The sequence below is a fragment of the Vanessa tameamea genome, chromosome 11 (assembly GCF_037043105.1).
Source record: "Vanessa tameamea isolate UH-Manoa-2023 chromosome 11, ilVanTame1 primary haplotype, whole genome shotgun sequence".
NCBI lineage: Eukaryota > Metazoa > Arthropoda > Insecta > Lepidoptera > Nymphalidae > Vanessa > Vanessa tameamea.
The window spans coordinates 4,421,247-4,443,792 of NC_087319.1; the positions used below are offsets into that span (position 1 = coordinate 4,421,247).

General features: G+C 30.7%; 1 protein-coding gene across 1 annotated transcript in view; it reads left to right on the forward strand.

The window, feature by feature from the left end:
- Positions 1 to 1,368: 1,368 nt before the first annotated feature.
- Positions 1,369 to 22,546, forward strand: part of LOC113400890 (octopamine receptor) — a 57,416-nt gene continuing 36,238 nt past the window's right edge. The window contains exon 1 of the mRNA XM_064216273.1: positions 1,369 to 1,506. The gene's annotated coding sequence lies outside the window, so the exon portion shown is untranslated. The remainder of the gene's footprint in view (positions 1,507 to 22,546) is intronic.

The window sequence follows — 22,546 nt, forward strand, 5'->3', positions numbered from 1 at the left end:
ATTATTTTACTTTGCTCACACGTACACATATTTAAAATAAATTAAAATTCTATTTTTTTCTTATATTTGAAATACAACGTGATTTCTTGATTCCTGAATAATTTTGTTTCGTTTTGCGATTTTCTATGATTTATAAAAAGACTATTTAGTGAAATTTATAAATCTATAATAAATAGAAAGTTTGAATTGCAGTAATAATTTTTTTATTAAACTAAACCCCGCAAGACATGCACAATAGGTAAACTCAATTAAAAAAGGTCCATCCAAGCAAGTATTTAAGCAGCGATTATTAGGAAATAATAACTAGTATCAGCTAGTTAATGTCCCATTGATGCGCTAAGGTCTCCTCTCTCATTTGATGCAAAGGTTTGAAGAGTAAAAAAAAGGAATAAATGATTTTCATCCGTCGCGCGCAGATTTTCTTAAAATGTTTCCCCTCACCGTCTAGCACAAGATATACAATAAATAAGATTAAGTTATTCAGTATTACTTACCTGGGTTTGAACCCGCATTTTTCCTTTTACTAACCTCTATTTAATGGTTAATTTAGATTTTATTATAAATACAATTCAACAAATATTTTTTCTCACTAGGTTTTCTTACAAAAATTATTATGCGATAAAATGTCTTCTATTTAATATAACAATTCTCTCTGTGTTTGCTACTTTATTATTACACTTCTGGTCAGAAAGTATTAATTTAAAAGTTTTGTTTACAAATTATACGGTGCCGCAAAAAGCTGAAAGTCGAAAGCAGAACCAACTTCCATTCTAAGCCTGGTTTTATGTCCTTTAGATTATAATATGTTTAATTTGATTTTTTTTTCATTCTCATTTAATTAAAATAGCTCTAACAAGGTATTATTTAGTATATACATATAAAATGAAATAAAAATAAAAAAATCACTCCGAATTGTAAATACATAAACTAGCAATATTCTTTAGAACACATGTACACGTCTTACATAATATACTTTATTATAACATTTAGAATTAACGAATTTATTTATGAAAGTTAAAGATTATTGTAGTGTTTGATATTACTAACAATCATACAAAAAAAGCCATTTTCCTTTTAAGAACGATTAAGTGAAAAGAGAAATTAGTTTGAAATAATATTATTAAAACAAAAAAAGTATACATTAAAAGGCAATAAATATTACTTTGTCAAGTATCCAACGTAGTCGTCGTTTGTTCTACGGCGTAGAGCTCGTAACGTTAGTTGATAACTGAGCGCTACGCTGTGCACACGTCACCAGTTACACTACGAAAGTGGCTGCGGAACTGTCTGCTAACTTTACGATTTTTTTAATTTGCGTTCTGTGTTTGATTTCTTAAAGAACATTGAACATATTATACGTAAGATTATTTATTTAATTTTACCATTTAAAAATATATAAAAAGGTGGCAACGAAACTAAAATTAATTTGGATTTTGAAAGTGTGTAGTTAAAAATGATTACTTTATTTATTGAACTTCTATTGAAGCGAAGATTAAAGTGAATAAGGTAAGTTTTAAATAAATAAATAAAAAAATCTTTTAACGTATTATTTTTATTATAATAAATGATTATAGATTGAAAAAAAATACGTCGTAAATAAATACCTTACGTTTAATTTAAAATTATGGCAGAATAATCGTTTTCATAACCGATTTTATAGAATAATTGAAATACTGATAAAGTCTTGACTCTTTTGTTGAGCCGAGATTGAATAGTGAAAATAGGTCAAGTCGATGCCAGATCAAGAAACGAAAAATTGCATCCGATTTCTTTTGAAAGGTTTTATCACGTCAATATCATGGCATTTTAAGATCAATTACGTATATTGTAGTAGATAATTTGCCTCGATATTTTTATTGCAATTTGTATAATAATTAAGCTTAAAGTTTACTTTGTAAAAGTAGTTGATAACAATACAGAATTAATATTTCTCGATAGTTCATGCCGGACATATTATAATTATAGTACCTTCTAAATATTAAAATAAACGATAAACGTAAATGGAGGAATCACTGAGCTTTTTACTAGTTCTTCTTTTCTTCATTTTTAACCGGTAGTAGCTTCACGTATACGTAGCTACGTACGTAGCATACGTAGCTTCTAATAATCATTCTTATTTTGTATTGTTCTGAATATGTAAATGAAATATATATTATTTATGAAAAAAATATCTTATTTTTAATAAATTTCATATTTAATTTAAGCGTTAAATAAAATCACAATTAATAACTAATATTTTCATGCCTAGTGCTGCCTAGTAATAGACATCAGAATTTGTTTTCCTAAAGACTAAATGATATGTTAAAACAATTGAATTCTATTTCTTGTCTCATTGCATATTAAGTACCGCAAAACGATGTAATTCATTCATTGTGTCATACTCGGATAAAACTACAAAGTATTATTTATTCATCCCAACCATATGCTCTGTTCCCATTCAATATGATTGATTGGATTTTAATCGATTTACAATATTCGTAAGCATTCGAGTATAATTTGCATATGAAATAAAAGTTTTTGAATGAGTTCTATCAATAGTGTGAATAGGGAGGCTTTTTGTGTGGAAATAGATACAATTTTTGATAATCAATGAAGATAATGTGTGTCTCGTGTCCTTTATATAAAAATATTTTTTTTGGTCCTTCTATACTATATGCTTAATGTTTGTATGGTATTGTATGTAAATTGTCTCCAATTATTTTTAGATTTAGCTAGAAAAATCTTGTGAGAAATTAATTCTTTTATTAATAAAAACCTTCTTTGTATACATTTCTCTAACGCGAATAACTAATAAATAAAAATACCACGGATAGCTTCGAATCATTTCTTTTTGATGTTCAATGTTTTATAAATATTATTATTACTACTATATTATTATAATAATGTTAAGACACTGAAGAAAATATCAAATAGAGTCTTATGAAAACAATTATTAATTATCGTACTTTTACTCGATACAGTAATACTTGACACAGATCAAGAATAATTGAGTAACTTTATTATTAACGTCTAAAGGTATTATCGTCAAATGTTATTGTGAATTGCGAACATGACGATAGAGATACCGTTTTGTATTCGTATCGACTGTAATACTGAGAATTTCTGACAAACAAAATCAGTATATTTGCTTTAAAATTTATGACATTTTCGCGACCGAAAATATGTCAAAAGATTTTTCGATATGATTTTATTAAACTTACGTTCAAGTTTACACTTCACTGTTTGTGTAACTTTGAGCTAGAGTTTTAGTAATATAAATCTTTTTGTTATGTTTGAGATAAATAGAATTTGGGAGTTATGTAATATTTTACAATAGATAGTAGAAGAGGCTACGGAAAGGATGCCATTGGATACTATAATTTTAATGTCGTTTCTTTTAATTGAATTTTGAAAAAGAAACACATTTAATAATGTTTTGTTATACTTTAAACTTTGTGTATTAAGTAGAATATTCTTTATTTGTTTTTTAATACTTTTTATTTAGAAATTTCAATTAGTAAGGTTATATCAATACCCAAATATTATACTTAATATTATAATCATACTATAACAATATGAAGGCAATATTATGTGCATAAATTGTCAAAGATCGACAGAGACAGATGGCACAAATAAAGGGGACCTTAATGGCCTAAATAATATGAAAGATGGATGGTTTGACCGTCAGACATATCCACTTAATGAAATTTATAATTGACGTTTTAATTAATAGTAATTAATAATAAATTTTCGTTGCTTTATTAATATTAGAATTTTTTTTACAAATAAGTACTTTATTTATTTATTTATTTATTTACTTTCAGTGAAATACAATTTTTCTTATTTATACGAGTACACCAATTGTGCTGACATTATTTGAAGCATATAGTATGTATAAGGCGAGGTGGGCAGTGGTCAGAATGCATCTATTTTAATCCATGATTCAAACCTAGGCAAGCACCACTCAGTGTTTCTCTCTTTTGATCTTCGTACGCTTAATCTGTGTTGATAATTCATCTCAAGCTCGGCGATTAAAGAAAACATCATCAGGAAACTTTTATGTATCTACTTGCAACAAAATTCTGCCCCATGTGTATCCACCAACCCGCATTGGAGCAGTTTCAGAATAGGCTACAAAGCTTCTCCTCAAAGAGAGAGAAGGACTTGACCCAGCAGTGGGATATTTTAAGGCTTTTACTTTACTTTTATTTTATTTGAAGCAATCAGAATCAAATCTACGAAATTCATTTAGCGAAATTATCCTTAATCATTAAATATTAATGTAGTTGTATTCGTTATAACGGTTCTTTAAAAACGGAACTATTAAATTTTTCCTAAATTGATTTTAAAATAATAATACTAATTAAATTTTATCAAGAACACTGTTGGTATGATTTTTATTCGACGTTGTTGCATTTTCCCATCGACGTTTCGTTCTTTTAATATGATTAAAAATTAAATAAAAAAATAATGTCAACTAAGAATTTAACATAATAGGATCGTTATAACGTATTATTTAAGTAATTCTATATATATCTTCAATACAAAGCTAAAATCTGCGTTTGTAGAACTGATACCAGTAATTCTATAGATATACAAATTACTAGTTCTAATTGGGAATGGGCGTGAATTCAAAATCTTATTCAAGTAGGATTTCAGGCTAACAAACATAATTTAGGCTCGAGTCTCTAAACAGATATGCTTAACGCGAGTCTACCATCGTGTGCAATGTGAATTGTATCCAGAATACGTTTAATAGTTGTTTAGCTATTTTAGGTAGAATTAACACATGTATTACGTAAATTCAAAAACTTCGGGCAAGAATGAATTTATAATAACTTTTTTACCGTTTTCATACTTATACTACCGTTAATATTATAGACGCGAAAGTTTCTAAAGAAGGCTGGATCTCACTTTGTCGTTCTTTCGCGTAAACATTACTGAATGGATTTGGATGAAGTTATGTTCAGGGATAGTTTAACACATAGGCTATCTACCACCTTCCCTCCTCTCGTCGGAAGAGCGCGTATAGACGTAGCCGGAAGTTTGAATGAAATTAAAATGTATTTGGTCTAGTAAAATTCCTTTTTTATGTAATAAATATAATATTTATTTATTTTATTTTCACACATAATGCAAAAGTAGTACAAATCTAAAAAAAGAGAGTATAAGGTAAAAATAACTCAAAAATTAAATAATAAAATCACAAAAATACACACACAATATTTAATGTGACAAATTAACACATATTTTATTTCTTACAACATAAATTAGAATATGTATAAAATAAGGACACATAATATGCGAAATGAAATATTGTTTTTATCTTTATTCCTTGTAATTTTTTACGTTGTGTTTATCATTCTCTTGATAAAAATATTAGAGTATATGTATTCTACCAGTTTTTGGTACTTTGTACAGTACGGTACCTGAATGGATACCTTCTACTCAAATTAATGATGCCGCAAAAGAGCCCTTGGTTTTATTATATTTTGTTTTTAAGGGAATCAGTGCAATAAAAAATACATGATATCTTAAATTGGCGGTGAATGGAAGTAAGGAGTGATTTATACTACTTATAGTGGCAATATGTTTGAATATTTCTTACCATCCAGTTAACCAGCTGCTCATCTGCTTTCAAGAAATAAAGTAAAGATTAAATTACAAGGTTAAAGAATAAATTAATTAAAGAAAGAAAAAGTTAAAAAAAATGTACCTTTTTGTGACATCGGTATGTGGACTGCCATATGTGACACCAGATGGTAAATGATCGCCATTGTCCATATAAATTAGCACCGTATGAAATTTTATTACATGATCAATGCGCCACCAATCTTGGGAACTGATATGTTACGTCCCTGTAGTTAAACTGGCTTACTCACCTACCAAACGGGAACACAACAATACTGAGAATTTTTGCTTGGCGGTAGAACGTATAATGATTGAGTCGTACCTAACGAGACCGGCTTGCGCAAAGTCCTGTCAATATTGAATTTAAAATAACTATTGAATTATATAGGTAAATACAATTTGTCTTGTTAAAGCAATTTATAGTTGAATCTGTTCAATATTGTGATGACTATAACACTAGAGTGAATCTCATTAAAATATTCAGATGAAGCATACATTTTATATTTCTGTGAAAATATTTCATTGAGTTGATTCTGAACTTTTAATGGAACATAATATATTATATGGATGAAAATTATATGACGCACTGTTGTATTTTGTCGACCATTTTTATTACTGTAGCAGTATTTTAATTGATAACAAAATTCAACGAGCATTTTTAAACAATATCGTTTTATATAAGATCATCTAAAAGCTTGCATTACAAAAAAAGCAATCTATGCTTATTTAAAACAACTTATCATAAAGCATTAAATTTCGTTATCGAAAGTAAAATACCATCTCTTTTGACAGTTTGACATTTCAGGTACTTATAACTTGAAGCCTTTAAGATATACCTTATACTACAGCAGCGATAATCTATACAGCAACCGTACTGTATACAGTATCGCAGTTGTACATACAGGGGAAATATCAGAACCAGTCTTTATTATATTATTTTTATTCTCGAATTTTGTGATTTTAAAATATAACATGTATATAAAATACACACTTAAAAAAAACATCAGTATAATAAAATAAATACATAATAAATAAACATAATCAGCCTGTAAATTTCCCACTGCTGGGCTAAGGCCTCCTCTCCCGTTGAGGAGAAGGTATGGAGCATATTCCACCACGCTGCTCCAATGCGGGTTGGTGGAATACACATGTGGCAGAATTTCGTTGAAATTAGACACATGCAGGTTTCCTCACGATGTTTTCCTTCACCGCCGAGCACGAGATGAATTATAAACAAATTAAGCACATGTAAATTCAGTGGTGCCTGCCTGGGTTTGAACCCGAAATCATCGGTTAAGATGCACGCGTTCTAACCACTGGGCCATCTCGGCTCTAATAAAATAAATAAATTTAAATATATTGGACAGCATCACATACATCCCAATCTAACATCCCAAAGTAAGTAGCTAAAGCACTTGTGTTATGGAAAATCAGAAGTAACGACGGTACCACAAACACCCAGACCCAAGACAACATAGAAAACTAATGAAATTTTTCTACATCGACTCGGCCGGGAATCAACCCGGGACATAGGAGTGGCGTACCCATGAAAACTGGTGTACACACTACTCGACCACGGAGGTTGTCGAACGGTCGCCGGTCGGTCGACGAATTCAAAGATGTTTTCGTAACAAAATTAATAAAAATGCTAATCTTGGATTATGAAAATAACCGTAGCCGATTAGCTATCGGTCCACTCAGTTCAGCGTTGTTTAATTAACCATAACCCAAGCTACTCAGTGTTTTTCAGTGCCTTTGTGTAATTAGTTTGTCATTGACATATCGCGAGTATTACATTGCGTGTCTTTAGAGTAGTAATAAGTGAATGTAATCGTGTGTAGGTACCACTCACTCATCATTTATTATTCAATTTGTTTTTTTTATGAAATAGGTAGGCAGACGAGCAAATAGGCCACCTGATGTTAAGTGGTCACCACCGCCCATAGACAATGGCGCTATAAGAAATATAATGGTTAATATTTCTTATCCTCACACTGCCAATGCGCCACCAACCTTGGGAACTAAGATGTTATGTCCCTTGTGCCTGTAGTTACACTGGCTCACTCACGCTTCAATCTGGAACACAACGATTCTAGGTATTGCTGTTTAGCGGTAGATAATCTGATGTGGTTCTAGTTTAAATGTAGCTAATGTTACTTCAGTAGCAAAAGACATTGGTTACTATTTCTTACAGCAGCTTTAAGTAGTTATATATAATTAGATATATCTGTATAAATTATTGATGTTTGGAAGTAGAATAACTCATTAGGTGCTATCTACAAAACTTACACAAAGTCTATTCGTGTGTAACCGTTATTAGTCGTGCGTGGCGGTTCGTAGCCATGCGTAGCAGTGGATTAAGAAGTTTTAAGCTTAAGATTCTACTGAAAAGTATTTAGCATAATAATATAGAGAATACAAAATTACGCAATTTCATTGGAGTAAATCCGTAAGTAACATCTGATTGGTTTTTTTTTTCTCGCTGTACGGTAAAGTTTAAATCTATAAGCCAGACTTCTACCGTCTGACTCTCACAATAGATCCATCTTTACAGACTAGATTGCTTTTACCGAGTGTCTAAGGTTTAAATCCCACAAAATTGTATTAAGTAAAAATATTAGGAGATTGAAAATAATTGAAACGTAAGGAAAATAATAATAAATCTGTTTTGTTTTCAATGGGATTCATTCCGAAGTTTATTGCATTTACTTTTTACTGTATTCAAAGTGAATTTATATGCTAATATTTTATATACAGATTTGTACCAAAAACAAAACGACTATTGTTGGAATTGCACGTATTATCTTTATTTCTTTTTATTTTATTCAAAAAACAAAAGAAGTTATATGCGTTTGCATGACAAATTCTTTAAACATTTTAACACTAAGCGGATATTTATTGACAACATACTAAACCCAAATATACTTTTAACTATTTAAGACTAATTTTCGCCCACGGCGCTGCTCGCGTTTTAGGGGATGTTTTAATATATTTATAAATTATAGCCTATCTGTTGCTCTGATGTATAAGCTATATTATTGCTAAGTTTCATTAAAATCAATTCCGTATTTTTTTGGAAGAGTAACACAAATCTTTACATACAAACTTTTACCTTTATAATAATTTTAAGGATTTTTAAGTAACTATAATTGACTATAACATAAAAATGTCAGTATGATGACAGATCCGCGAGAAGCTATTTCGAAAATTGATCGTTTGTGGAAGAGTGTCGATATCGCTATCTTTGTAAAGTTGCAAGTCATCAGCTTAAAGAAGGTTTTACGAAAAAGTGTGAGAATAATAATGGAATTAGAATTCTGTCTTGACAGTCTCATCACATCGACCAGACTGCAGGCGTCATTCTGTTTGGTGCGACATAAGTGACGCCTCGAAAATGTAAAAAACATTGTTCAGAAATGGTTGTCTAAATTCAAAATAATAATCAACTGCTTTCGAAATACCATCGATCAATTAAATTAATTTATAATTAATTTTAATAATTATTAAAAGCCCGGCAAACAAAACAATGGTTTTTATAATTTTATATTTTTGTTAAACAATTTGTTAGTTCACAGTTTATCTAACATAATAAGTGTTTGACAAGTTTACGATTTTTTTTTATTGATGTCTTGTTTTTTTTTATTGTCATGTATGTTTGATAGTTTTTATCAAAAGAAAAACATTTTCTTCAATACAGGATATATAAAACAATCGTTATAGGACTTTACTGTCTGAAAGAGTAAATAAAATTAGTTCTACAGATCAATTTGAATGGTTATGGCAGCCGATGGTGCAATAGGTGACTAATTAACGACGAAATATATAATTCAGATCATCAGTTTAGGAATTAACGATACGTCAACTGCCAAGATGTAACAAAAGTGGAAGAATAATCCGGAAAATAATAACATTACAATACAAAGTTTCTTTTGTATTTAATATACGTGTGTTATATAATATGAAATTTTAATGACAATAATAAGGTAGTTCAATAAAACAAATGACAGATTAATTGAAAATATGTCAGAACATTATCGAGTATAATGTGAAAAGTTTGTCATTGAAATAAATAGGTAACACAGGTATCATCGAAAATAAATACAATGCTAGAGTAATATTTACCATATTTTCAGAAATAAGTACACAGATATAATGCACAATATCATTGTATTCGATATGCAACTTTAAATATAGAATCATGCCAAAATCGGTCGATCGAACAGGCAAACCTATTGGATGAAAATGTTATCTGCGCGTATTCTATGAATGAAAACTTTACGTAAACAAAAAGAACCAGAATAATACTGGCCGAATAAATGTAACAACTGTTATCGGATTTTGGAACTCGAAAACAAAGTTCATTCGTATTATTTTCTAGCAAACTGTAATGGCTAGTATTTATCACAAAATAGTTTAATATCTATCACAAATATATATTTTTCTTTTCGTCGCGCCTTAAATGTTAATATACGGAGTCTATGTACATTATTGCGATGTTTCAAATACCTTACGACGGTTTACAGTTTATATTAAATTTTAATACCATCGGCATATTTCGTTGAGTTTACGCCTGTTGGCACTTTCTATTGAAGGGATATTTGCAGCTTCCTTCGATTTAAGATCTACTTATGTTATACGATGTGTAAAGGCTGTACGTAATTCTGTACGTGGGTTATATTGTGCCAAAAGTAGGCTTTATGTAATTATATAAGTCTTGTCTTATCTACTATCTTCGTCTTATATAATTATGTAAATAACAATTGTCTTACGAATAATCTCAGATTATAAATGAATAAATTAATACGTTCTTCTCGTATTCATTGATTAATAACATAAATTGATTAAAATCCTTTAAATATTTCGCAAGAATAAACTTTTGAACGCATTAATAAATTTATTAACTGGATAGGATTTTATTATTTAAATAATATAATCTGTAATGTAAGTCACTTACAAATTTGGTATTTTTTTTTATTGAAAGCGATTATTTAAATGAAATTGCGAGTGTTTTGTGTCGTACTGCTCCGTGTGACTGATTACATCATGTTTCTGAAGGCTTATTAATATTTAAGTAATTAGTTTTAAAGTCCTACGGTATATAGGTGCGTGAATTAAAATCCGTGCTATTTCGGCAGAAGTTACACCCAATGTCATCATTTATTTTTATACAATTTTCCTTTTTATTTTAATCTTAATTACTTTTTACGATTAATTTAATATGGTATCTATAATTAAACTAAGCCAATAATTCTGCGTCCTGCGTAGTTGGTTGCTCTCTCTTGAGATTGGTCGCCGTCGCCGAATCAGTAGGACAACACTATCATAAGAGAAAAATAGAAAATGTCAATCAGAATATTATTTTATCTGAAATTGAGTTATAAGAGAGCAGCATTCCACGGATACAGAGTTATGTAATATGTATTTCCTTTAAAATATGAATGCGTTTCGATTCGGTATAATGATTGGGTTTTGTTAGTTTAAGTAAAACTTTTAAATTGAAAAATTTCCTAATGTCTTCTATCTTCTTCGACGTTTCTTATCGAATACTTTTCTGACGACTTTGGAACTTGTTAAGAAATGTCGTTCGGGAAGCGTATCGTTGTTAAAGTTGGATTATACATTAGCACAATACAATTTCTTGACTCACGTGAAGTTTTAAATTGGAATTGAGATACTTAATCCTGACGAATGAGCCAATTGTTAGAATTCATATACAAGTTAAAGATAATCCTATTTGTTCAGTATATGAACATGGCGTAAGTAATGCTTGTAAAACAAAATTATAAAAGTCAGTATAGAGTCAACTATTTTTTTTCTTTAAAGTATTTTATTTTATTTAACATTATTCGTGGTAAGGCTTGTTTTTTTCCTGTTATTTACACGGCAACACTCTTTCTAAAAAAGTGAATGCGTGTCGGTTGGCTTTGAAATAAAATAATATTAATGACTGTTTTATATACATGGCACTGTTATACACTTCATTAGTAAATATTCCACTTAAATCAAATATGTGTAATTTATATGTTACTGTTTTTACAGTAACATATAAATTACATTATGAATGGTAAATGTCCATAAAACTTTGGGATTCGAACTTTTACCATCATTCATTTGGTAAATCTTAGGATTTACATGTTAGGTTAGGTTAGGTTGGAATGGTAAAAGTCCGGAAAAGTTGTCCCTTTATAATAAATACTTACATTTACCAACTCATGTCGGTAAATCTTAGGTTTTACTGGAAAATCTTAAGATTTACCTTAGTTCGAGCTTTTACAGTAAGATATATATCATGTATTTATTAGGTAATCATTTCTTTTAGAATCTATTATTAAATAAGAGCAATAAAACTTATATTACTAAAAAGAAACGGTGTCATAATGTTTCCAAGATAAATCGAAGTTTTTCACAACACATAAAACTATCAATACTTAGTATATTATTATTGTTATAATAATTTGATACGATGATTGAAGGATACGCAAATCTAAAAAATATCAAAAAAATGTATACATATTTGTATTTATACAATCATCGTATCAATGATTTTATTTTATTTATTTATTTATTTATTTATTTATTTATTTATTTATTTATTTATTTATTTATTTATTTATTTATTTATTGGAAGTAGTTACACCATCGACTTATCACTAACACATTCACTTAGCAGTAGATACAGGGTATTAAATCTAGGTGAATAAATCATTACAGGTGTAAACAACATTGACCTTAAGATAAGACTATACTAACCTAATTATATCTTTACTAAAAATTAAAAAAAAAATAAACTATAGATAATTGAACAAAACATAAAATAAAATCAACAATATGATCAACAATATACAATTTTGGTTAATATTTATGTTTAGTATTGTGGTTTGTGTTTAATATTAAAATTTCGGTACTTAATTTGGTTTAAATTGTATGTCCTCGAAAATTAAATAAATACATATTAAACTTGCAATATTTGTTTTAATATGTTTCCGTTCGGTAAATATGTAAAGGCTTATGAGTGTTTGCGCTCGCTAGTCCCTTACTCATTGTTTAATGGTGATCGGTCAAGCACGGTGAGAGATTAGGCTATGGTTTTATTGTTTGTGTGTTTTTGGAGCGCGAGAGTGTGTTACTTGTCTACGAACTCTTAAGACGAAGTCACTAATAATATTTTTCTTAACATGGAAATACGATAACGTTTCTTACGTATAATAACGACCTGCAGTCTCAATATCTCGCATATATTTAAATATGTCTAAGTATTTATAAAATATTCATATCACATTAATAGTATATTTAATATAATTATTCAGTACGTTGTCACAAACGAAGTTCGGTCAATCACCTTACGAGATTTTCAAGCAAAAAGATAATGCCAATTTGGATAAGATCCTCATGTTCAAATTTATTTTTGATAATATAGGTAGGCGGACGGAAAAATGGGCCACCTAATGTAAAACCGTCATCATCATCAACTATTTGGCACTGTAAGAAATATTAACTATTATTTCGAAACCGCCAATGCTCTACCAGCCTTGGGAGCCGCTGTATACCTTGTGTTGGTGGTTACATTGGCTCTCTCATCCTTTTAGCTATAACCCAACAATACTAAGTAATATTCTTTGGCGATAGAATATGTCACGTGTATGTGGTATCTACTCAGACGGCCGGGCACAAAATCTAGGTAAAACAATATTTGTAATTTTGGAACTCTCGTTTTAATTCAGCTGCTTTACTTATTAAATTTAGTAATAGAGATGGACATCTAGTTTTTTAAGATGTAGATATTCCCGTCTGGGTAGGCACCACCCACTCATCAGATATTCTACCGCCAAACAGCATTACTCTATATTGTTGTGTTCCGGTTTGAAGAGTGAGTGAGCCAGTGTAACTACAGGCACAAGGGACATATCATCTTTGATCCCAAGGTTTAAGCATTGGCAATGTAAGGAATGGTTAATATATTTTAAAGCGTCTATGGTCGGTGTTGATCGCTTACCATAAGGTGGCCCATATGCTCTTCGCCAACCTTTACCATAAAAAAAATACTAACTAGTCATTGTACGGATATTGTTAGGAGTGCTTTATAAATATATTACTCTTAAAAACACCAATGAGCCTTCAACTTGGGATTAAAGATGTAATGTCTGATACATTTAATAACGCTGCCTCTTTCACCCACCGAACGAAAATATTTGGTAGTGAAATAATTGAGTCGATAGTTGCCCCCTTGAAGCTGATTCGTACAAAGTTTTACCACCAGCCACCAAGTTACGTAACTGCAGCTCGTTAGATCTTCATTAAATTAAAGCTAATCCGTCTTCCTTAGTGTAAGTATTGTTGACGCAATTCGCGGCTGTATTTAATCAAATATGTATAAATTATTTAGACAATTATTAAATAGCATTGCATTGTGTAATTATATATAATATCATTCATTGAGTTATTAATGATAATATAGTCGGAGTCGTAACGGTTTTATATATTAAAAACAAAAAGGGAACTCAAATTGAAACGAACACAAGAATCTGTGAATATATATTTATTTAAATATTATACAATGACTAAAATGGCGAGAGGGTAATGGAAGTATAAGATGGTAACTTGCAGATTCTTCGTAAAGGTCTGTTCTAATTTGAATATAACATGGGAATCAGTTGAGCCGATATGGCCCAATGGTTACAACGCGTGCACGCGTTTATAATTCATCTCTTGCTGGGCGGTGAAGGAAAACATCGTGAGAAAACCTGTATGTATCCAACTTGTTATTATGGTACTTGTTGTTATGTACCAAAATGTTGTTCTACCACATGTGTATCTCCCAATCCGCATTGCTGTAGTGTGGTTGAATTAGCTCCAAATCTTGATCAATCAGTATTGACACATTTACAGGATGATATTTTAATTTTAAGGGAAACAGTCGGTTTTTAATAATATCATCGTTTTTATAACCTTTTTATAGTGACGTCACAACATTATTTATAACGGCTTTTAAATGTTAAATATATATCTTAACAAAAATATATGTTTGAAAGCTATATACAGATCCGCTCAATGGTATACACAATACTATTGAGTCATTAATAATAATTATTTTACTGCCAAATATAACATCGCTGATTTCCCGCTGGGTGGATGATCCAGCGTTATTACATGCATGAGACCGAACATATTTAATCACATGGCTGTACACCGGAATACTCACTAAAAACCAGCGGCATCCTCTCTTTCTTTTCGGCGGGTGTCTCAGGATCGCTTTCGCATGTTATTATGACGTCTTCAATCCAATTCCTAGGGAAAATTCCCACATGTAGATACAGTCGCTAGACTAGACTAAGTCGACAGTAAACTGCGTAGTCCTTGGATACCTGAAACTAAAAATCGTACTACATGTACGGCGTCGTGTCTTCGTATACTATGTCGGTGTCGTCATATATAATTACATTAATACATAATAAGTATAAACGAATTAATATTGGTAGCAATAACAACTAATCGTAAGTTTTACAAAGACATTTATTTTTATATGAAGCGTTGGTATAGGTAGCCGGTAGCTGCAACAAAACAAACATTTACGTACATGTATTTCCAAATATAAAAATTGCAGTCAATATTTCTGAAATAATAATTAACAATGCTACTTCAACATTTAATATGAATTAACTATCAATTAATTATTAATTACCGATAAATGTTAAATTTAAATAAGTCCGCTACATATTATATACAGGGTTATGGGTAATTCGATGTATTCCCTTTAGGAGGTGATTATTTGCGATAATTTTAACCTCCCATATGCATTACGGTTGGGTATGTATTAAACCTATTTGCGAGACATTCAAAGAGCTAATTTAAGTTTTGTTCGTAATATGAATTTCCACAGGCGTCTTTTATGGTTATTTTATTTCGATTGTTTTGAAATAAGTTTCTAGTTGTTATGCCGGCCAGCAAGATGCTCCTTCACGCCTCGTTTTTAAGGAACCCAGGTCGTAAGAGGAGGGCAACACGTGTACTGGTAGAGAATTTTTTGGCTGCGCGAAAAAGAAAAGATTTGCCAAATTTCTTCGTGCGCGATGGAATTGATGTCACAGTTAGGCGGTGACATCGTGAGCCAGCACGCGTAGACTTATGAAGGGCCTTTCCTAATTTTGGAAGCAGGTTCTCCTCAAAGGAGGAAGAGTTCAGCTCAATATTCAATAACAAAATTTAAACTACCAAACTATAAATAAAATTTAACACTTACAATTTTCGTGATATATGATATCCCTTCATACATTATATTTCTCTTAGATTAACAAAGTAAAGTTGAAAGCTCAAATCAAAACGATATTTTTAACCAAACTTAAAACTTCAGGGCAAACCTTTTTAGATAGACTATGTGTAGTATCGTATAAATGTTTTTTTTGTAGCTTAGTCTGTTTTCAACGCCCGCAGGGACCGACGATTACACAAGAATGGTTTTAAAAGGCGTATTTGTATATTTATGTCGTCTTTTACAACGTGCAGACATACAAAATCGTTTTGGTTTTTGTGCCATAAAATACAGAGATCAAAATGCAATTGTTTTTCTTTTTTTTTCATATCCCATTCATAACCAAATATGTGGGGTTGCGTAATAGGATATAATATGCTGTTAAAATGTAGTACCCTAAATGTTTTTGCTCGTGAACAAATATTTTTGTACTCAACAGTACATTATATTTAGATCTTTTGTAATGGAGTTTATTTTAGGAAGACGTTTCATCAACACTGTCACGTGTTGATTTTAAGTTAACACAAAGATATTCAGTAAGAATGCAATTAAAAATTAGTTCATAATATCACGAGCTTTATAACAGAATTAGTTTTGTTGTAGTACCTATTGTTAATATACATGTTTATTCAAATATACATACAAAAGTTTGTTTGGTGTCCCTTTATCATGAAAAACGGATCAACGTGCACGTGATGAGATATGGGTCGGAGTGAGACTAATTTTTATTCAATAAAATAGGGACGAAGTCGCACGTAGAAGCCAGTCATTATCAATTGTGTTATTCAAAAAATGTACGATGTAGATCATAGACACATTGTTTAAAATATGTATCTTATAAAATAAAATAAAAAGCTATTTTTACATTATCCCTGAAAATAAATATTTCTCAGTATTTTCTTAATCAGCTGTTGTTTTATATTATATGGTACTTTTAACTGAAACTAATTCTAAAAATGAATTCATCACTGTAAAACAGTTCACTTGATGTTCTTTACAAAACATACTAAGCGTTTTAGAACATTTTAGTTTAAGCGAGTCTAACAATTTCAAACTAAGTGTTTTTATATTCTCGTTTTCTTGAAGGATTTAAGCTAACAAATGTGTCTGAAGGACCTTCGAGAGTTTTGCCTTCGTGCTAAGATTGTACAATTGAAAAATCGTATTTAACTAGTGCTAAAGTGAAAGGAAATTCTTATGTATGAAGTAGACTTAAAGTGTTAAATAAAAATCATTTCGAATCTCTACATATTAATAGTTTTTTGGGCAGAATATTTGAAGAATTGATATCGGCGATCGTTTTCTAGTTACTAGTAACTAATTGTTAAAGTCTGTCTTATTTTTCACATCCACGTGATTTCAAAACAATCGATAAGATTTTTCGAAATATACCTCGTAGAATACTCTACCGCCTGTAAGCTGTTTCTTAAAAATTGTAACAAAATATTATCAAAGATTTTGATTTTCCTTAATATTGTTCATACCTTTATTGAGTTATTTAACTAGGTGGCACATTTAACAAATGATAGGTATTTGGTGATGCTTGGAAGCCTATTTTAGTAGGTACAACAAACTCATTAGTTGTTCTACGTAAATTATCAATATTTCCTAATACTGAATTCCGGTTTGAACCGGTTTCCGTATTTGACAAATCGTTATTGTATTTCAGTAACCGATCGTTTTAGAGTTATGATAAATGAGTCACTAAAGTTGTTCCCATCTGTCTTAATCATGGGACTTCTAAACTAACCCTAACCCACGAAGTTCACCTAGCAGACAGTTTCATCTTTGAATTAAGTGATTGAAAAATAGTCAGTTTGTATAATTACAGACTCATAGAACGCACTCATGTCATTGACCGCTTAAGGAGTGTCTATTTACTCATAGTTGATATGTCTATGGGCGAATTGAGTTGAAGTGAAGTAAAAAATATACATTGTACATAAAATAATTTTGTCCCTGATGTTTGTTTTTATGACAAATTTGTTCGTATTTTAGTGACACTTACTTTTTTTTTATTTTAAAGTATAAAAGAATCCAATTAGAATTAAATACAAAAAAAAAACAGATGAAAAAATACCATTCATGAATATTCTCACGTTTTGGCAATTTATTTGCTTATTTAAACAAAATGGGCGTTGAATAACTTGTACAATTAAGGCCGTCAGTCCAGTCATAAGAAAGGGACCATTATTATACTTTCTATAGGAAAAAATCATTATTTTGAACGGAATGGAATGAACGGGGCTTATGGAAGGGACGCTCAATGTTGCCTTATTGCTTCGTCAATGTGATAAGTTTTAACGATACTAACGGGTTGTAAACATTGTAGGGTAGCGTAAATATAAAGGTCCATAATGATTCACTGAGTAGAATATGTGAATCTAAACCAAAGGTAGTGGAATTAATTTCAAGCAAGAAACTTTGTTAAGATGTGCTTAATTTGTTAATTATTTACACGAAATCCATTTATAAAGCAGTATGGCGATAATAAGTTCTAAATTTGATCTTTACAAGAAGACAAGATCTTTATCCATCATTAAGAGTTTATTAAACAACATAAGTATGATATTTAAGATCCACGTAACGCTTTATAGTACTATTAAGTGAAACTATAGAAGTGAATACATTGAGTGATTTACATTTTTATCTCACTCAAATTCAAAGTGGAAATTCTCTACTATTCTACTGTATTAAACCATTTTTAAAAGCGAGGTTTTAATTAAATAATCCATAAAAGCGAAAATTAACTTTGAGCCTATAATTTGTACATTTTTTATATTATATAAAAGCTTGTCGCGAGAATAAATCTTCAAAAGGAGTTGAAACATTGAATAACAAACTATACATTAAAATCTGTCTTAGAATTATTTAAGAGTACTCTTCTGTAACGTTACTTTAAATCATTTCACTCTCGAGTTAAGCCTTTTTTTTGCTTTAAAAGCTTCAAAAGGTTAGTCTAAAAGTTTCAGTGCCTCATACTTCACTAAAGTGTTAAATGAAGTCTAGTTAGGCTTTCAAAGAGTTATTTTATGTTTAAATTAAAAATCTTCAACGTCGCGGCTTTCAATTTAAAAATAAATGGCCACTATACAACTTGGTTTTAAATTAAAAAAATGAGCGTGTGAAAATATGTTTTATTTTGTTCTTAAAATTTTTTTAGAACATTCACAGATTCGTAAAAAATAGTTTAAGAAAACAGTATTGAATCATTCACCGAAATTGCAGTTGCAGCAAACCCGGACAAACACAACTTCATGTGCTTATTTGTGTTTATAATTTGAGTATATTCTTTATTAAATTAAAATATTTTATTACATGTGTCGGCAAAATTCTGCTACATGTGTATCCACCTGCAATAGAGAAGCGTGGAATAAACTCCTAACCATCTTCTCGTGATTTTATTACCAATTATTCGTTAAAAATTCGTTCGTTTAAAATTTATTTAACGCTACGCGCGTTAAATAAATTTTATTGTCCTACATAGATAAGATTGCTGAGCGCAAGACATTGCGCGACAATAAGACCTTAGATTGATAGTGTTGCCTACAAAATCAGTTCGATTGTCGATTAAGTTATCTCACAAAGCAATGCACAAAGTAAATCCCTAAGAATAATAAGTATATTTAATAATACTTAGCAGAATATATTTTAATATAGGAAAGAAATTATTTTTTGAAGTATAATATGTAAAGACACAACACATAATAATGTTTAATAAAGTAATCTCATAATACCTTTAATAACAATGTTTAAAATTTCAATATCATCCTGTGAATAGTTTAACATATATTTTTTTACGACGAAAGAAAAATAAATATAAAGCTGGCGGAAATAATTTAATACATGCAATTAATTTTGCTAGTGCAAAAGCTATAACTATTCGAATTCACTTTCAAGTGTTCAAAATATTTTTTTTATTATCCTTATTTAAAAATGCAACAATCATGTCGTCGTGTTCAATTTTAGCCACGGTGGTTAATCAAGGGAGATTAGCCAACTGAGCAGGACATATTATAGTACAACAACGGTATGTGCAATCGTAGGTAATATTTCCCTCACTCTAATAATCCTATGGGATGGCACACGGGAGTGTGCACAATTTCCAATTTCTAGACTCCGGTCTGTTACTAAGAATTTTTCGATGGAAAATCCCAATAGCTTTTTATCGGCCCGACTTTTTGAACCCTGGACCTCGGAATCTGCAGCCATATATCTAGCCAATAGGCCAAGGAGGTAGTCAGTTGCAACCATGCTAACATTATGTAGAAGTACTAGACTGGCTTGGTACCTACAGACTTTTAATTAAATATATTGATTGATTTCTCCAAGGAAAAACTCAATCAAAACCATAAGAGTCTCTATGGTTAGTAGCTTAAAGCAAAATACCCTTAATATTATTTGCAATTAAATTAAATAATTATACATTTTTATTTCGCAATTAATAAAAATGTTATCGTTCAGAGTTTGTTTCCTAATTGTTATAAAATATAAGTAAAATAAATATTTATAAGTCTAGAGACTAAATTAAAAGTTCAATAATTAATACGAAAATTGAATATTCAATGCTTTTCGTCTTATAAACGAAGAGCTCATCAAACTTACTCGTGTAACGAATGGGATGGGTTTGTCAGGCTCCGATAATTTCTCATTATGAGAAAACTATTTCGGGTTACTTGTACTATAACCACTAACTAACAACTATATTTTCAAATGATGTGAAATATTTTTCAACGGTAATTATTGAGCGAACGAACTATATACTTTATTTTAAATAATAACATCAGTTCATGTAAATAAAAATAATAATAAGTATAAGTCATGTCATGGTATGGGCATGTTATGCGGCGGAATGAGGACCATGTTGTGGGAAAGGTTTTGAGAGGTAGGGGACGACCAAAGAAACGATGGATGGATTGTGTGAAAGACGATATGGTTAGAAATAATATTACTTATGAGATTACGTCCGACAGAGAAATATGGAAGAAGAAGACATGTTGCGCCGACAACAAATAAAATTGGGATAAGGGCAGAAGAATGATGATGACGAAAATCAGTTCATAAGTAAACACATAATTGAAAGTAATAGCAAATATTTTACTTATGTTAATTCACACACTTCCATTCTACTTTATATTTAACGGACACGATCACGAGCACATGCGTGTTATTGACTGTTCAGCCGTTCGTGCACGCGCTCGCCGTTAGATAGGAGAGTATCGATATTATGGCAAAGTTCAAAGGATGAATATGCTTGAGATCGTTTGCCTGTTCATACGCGCTTAATCGATTTCGATAGTGCTCGATTTCGGACTTATCTAGAGACTAAATTTTAAATTTCCTCACCGGATTGACGTTCGCAGTATCCTCCATGTCTGCACTGACTAGTGTGTTTCTTGGTAGTATGTTGTTAGTGCCAGCCCGTTTGGCGCGGTATAATATATGAATAGGTATTAATATATGGTATTAATATATAGTAGGTACAACCTACTCATCATATATTATACCGCAATACAGTAATATTTGGTATTGTTGTATTCCGGTTTGAAAGGTGAATGAGCCAGTGTAATTACAGGCACAAAAAACGTAATATCTTAGCTCCCAAGGTTGGTGGCGCATTCGCGCGTTAATGTCCATGGGCAGGAGTGACCGCCTACTTCCAGGAGGCCCCCTTTGCCCAAACAAACAACAAAAAAACGTGAACAGTTTGTTTGACCCTCAAACGAGAATGTCGTGACGGTAATCACGTCGTGCTTTGGGGTGGCTTCCTCGGTTGCATAAATACGCTATAAACAGCTCATTTGCGAAAAAATAATTCATATAAATAGCATTATTGTTAAAACTTTACCGATAATTACACCAAAAGTATTATGAGTGGCTGGTGGTAGGACATTCTGCAAATCTGCCCAGATACTCACCATTCATTCTACCACTTAATAGCACTAGCTATTAAATGGAGTTAATACTTAGTATGGTTTTTTCAGTTTAAGCTATGCCGTGTATTAGGCACAATCACGACTTCTTAGTTCCGAAGATTGGTGGCGCACAGATGTAAGGAATGGTTAATATATCGGTAGAATCTATTTTTGGAACCGGTAGTAGCTTTAAATTTAATTTAACAGTGTAACATGACTATTCAATGATGCTTTTTTATGCTTACTTAAATAAATAATATTTTGATTTTGATCTCACTGTGCTAATGTCTATAGACAGTTGCGATAACTTACCATCAGGTGGCTCATTTACCACTCTACTTACCTTTTATAAATGAGTAAAAACGTATATACTTACCATACCCCAAGGTAAGTTGATGCTACGACTAAGCAGTGAATCACGACGCCGGTAATCATTTATATTGTTGAGAGATTAAGGCTTAAATATCCGTAGCTCTTTAGTACAATTAGTCATGCTTTCGTAGCCTCTCATTACATGCTCCTGATTATAATACCACGCGGCGTAAAGACAATTACAACGGAGTCATTAAAACTGAAAATGACTCTGTTATCGTTATAAATGAATTTTAGGGAAGTTTGTTATTTTAATTACATAAAATGACAAACACAGTGAGAACTATTTAGGACTTAATTATGAGATATAAATTTATTACGCTTTTCGTCGTATTTTTGTCCGACATAATTTTGCAATCAAAAGCGTACAAACACATACAACAAACTCTTATAATGTAACATA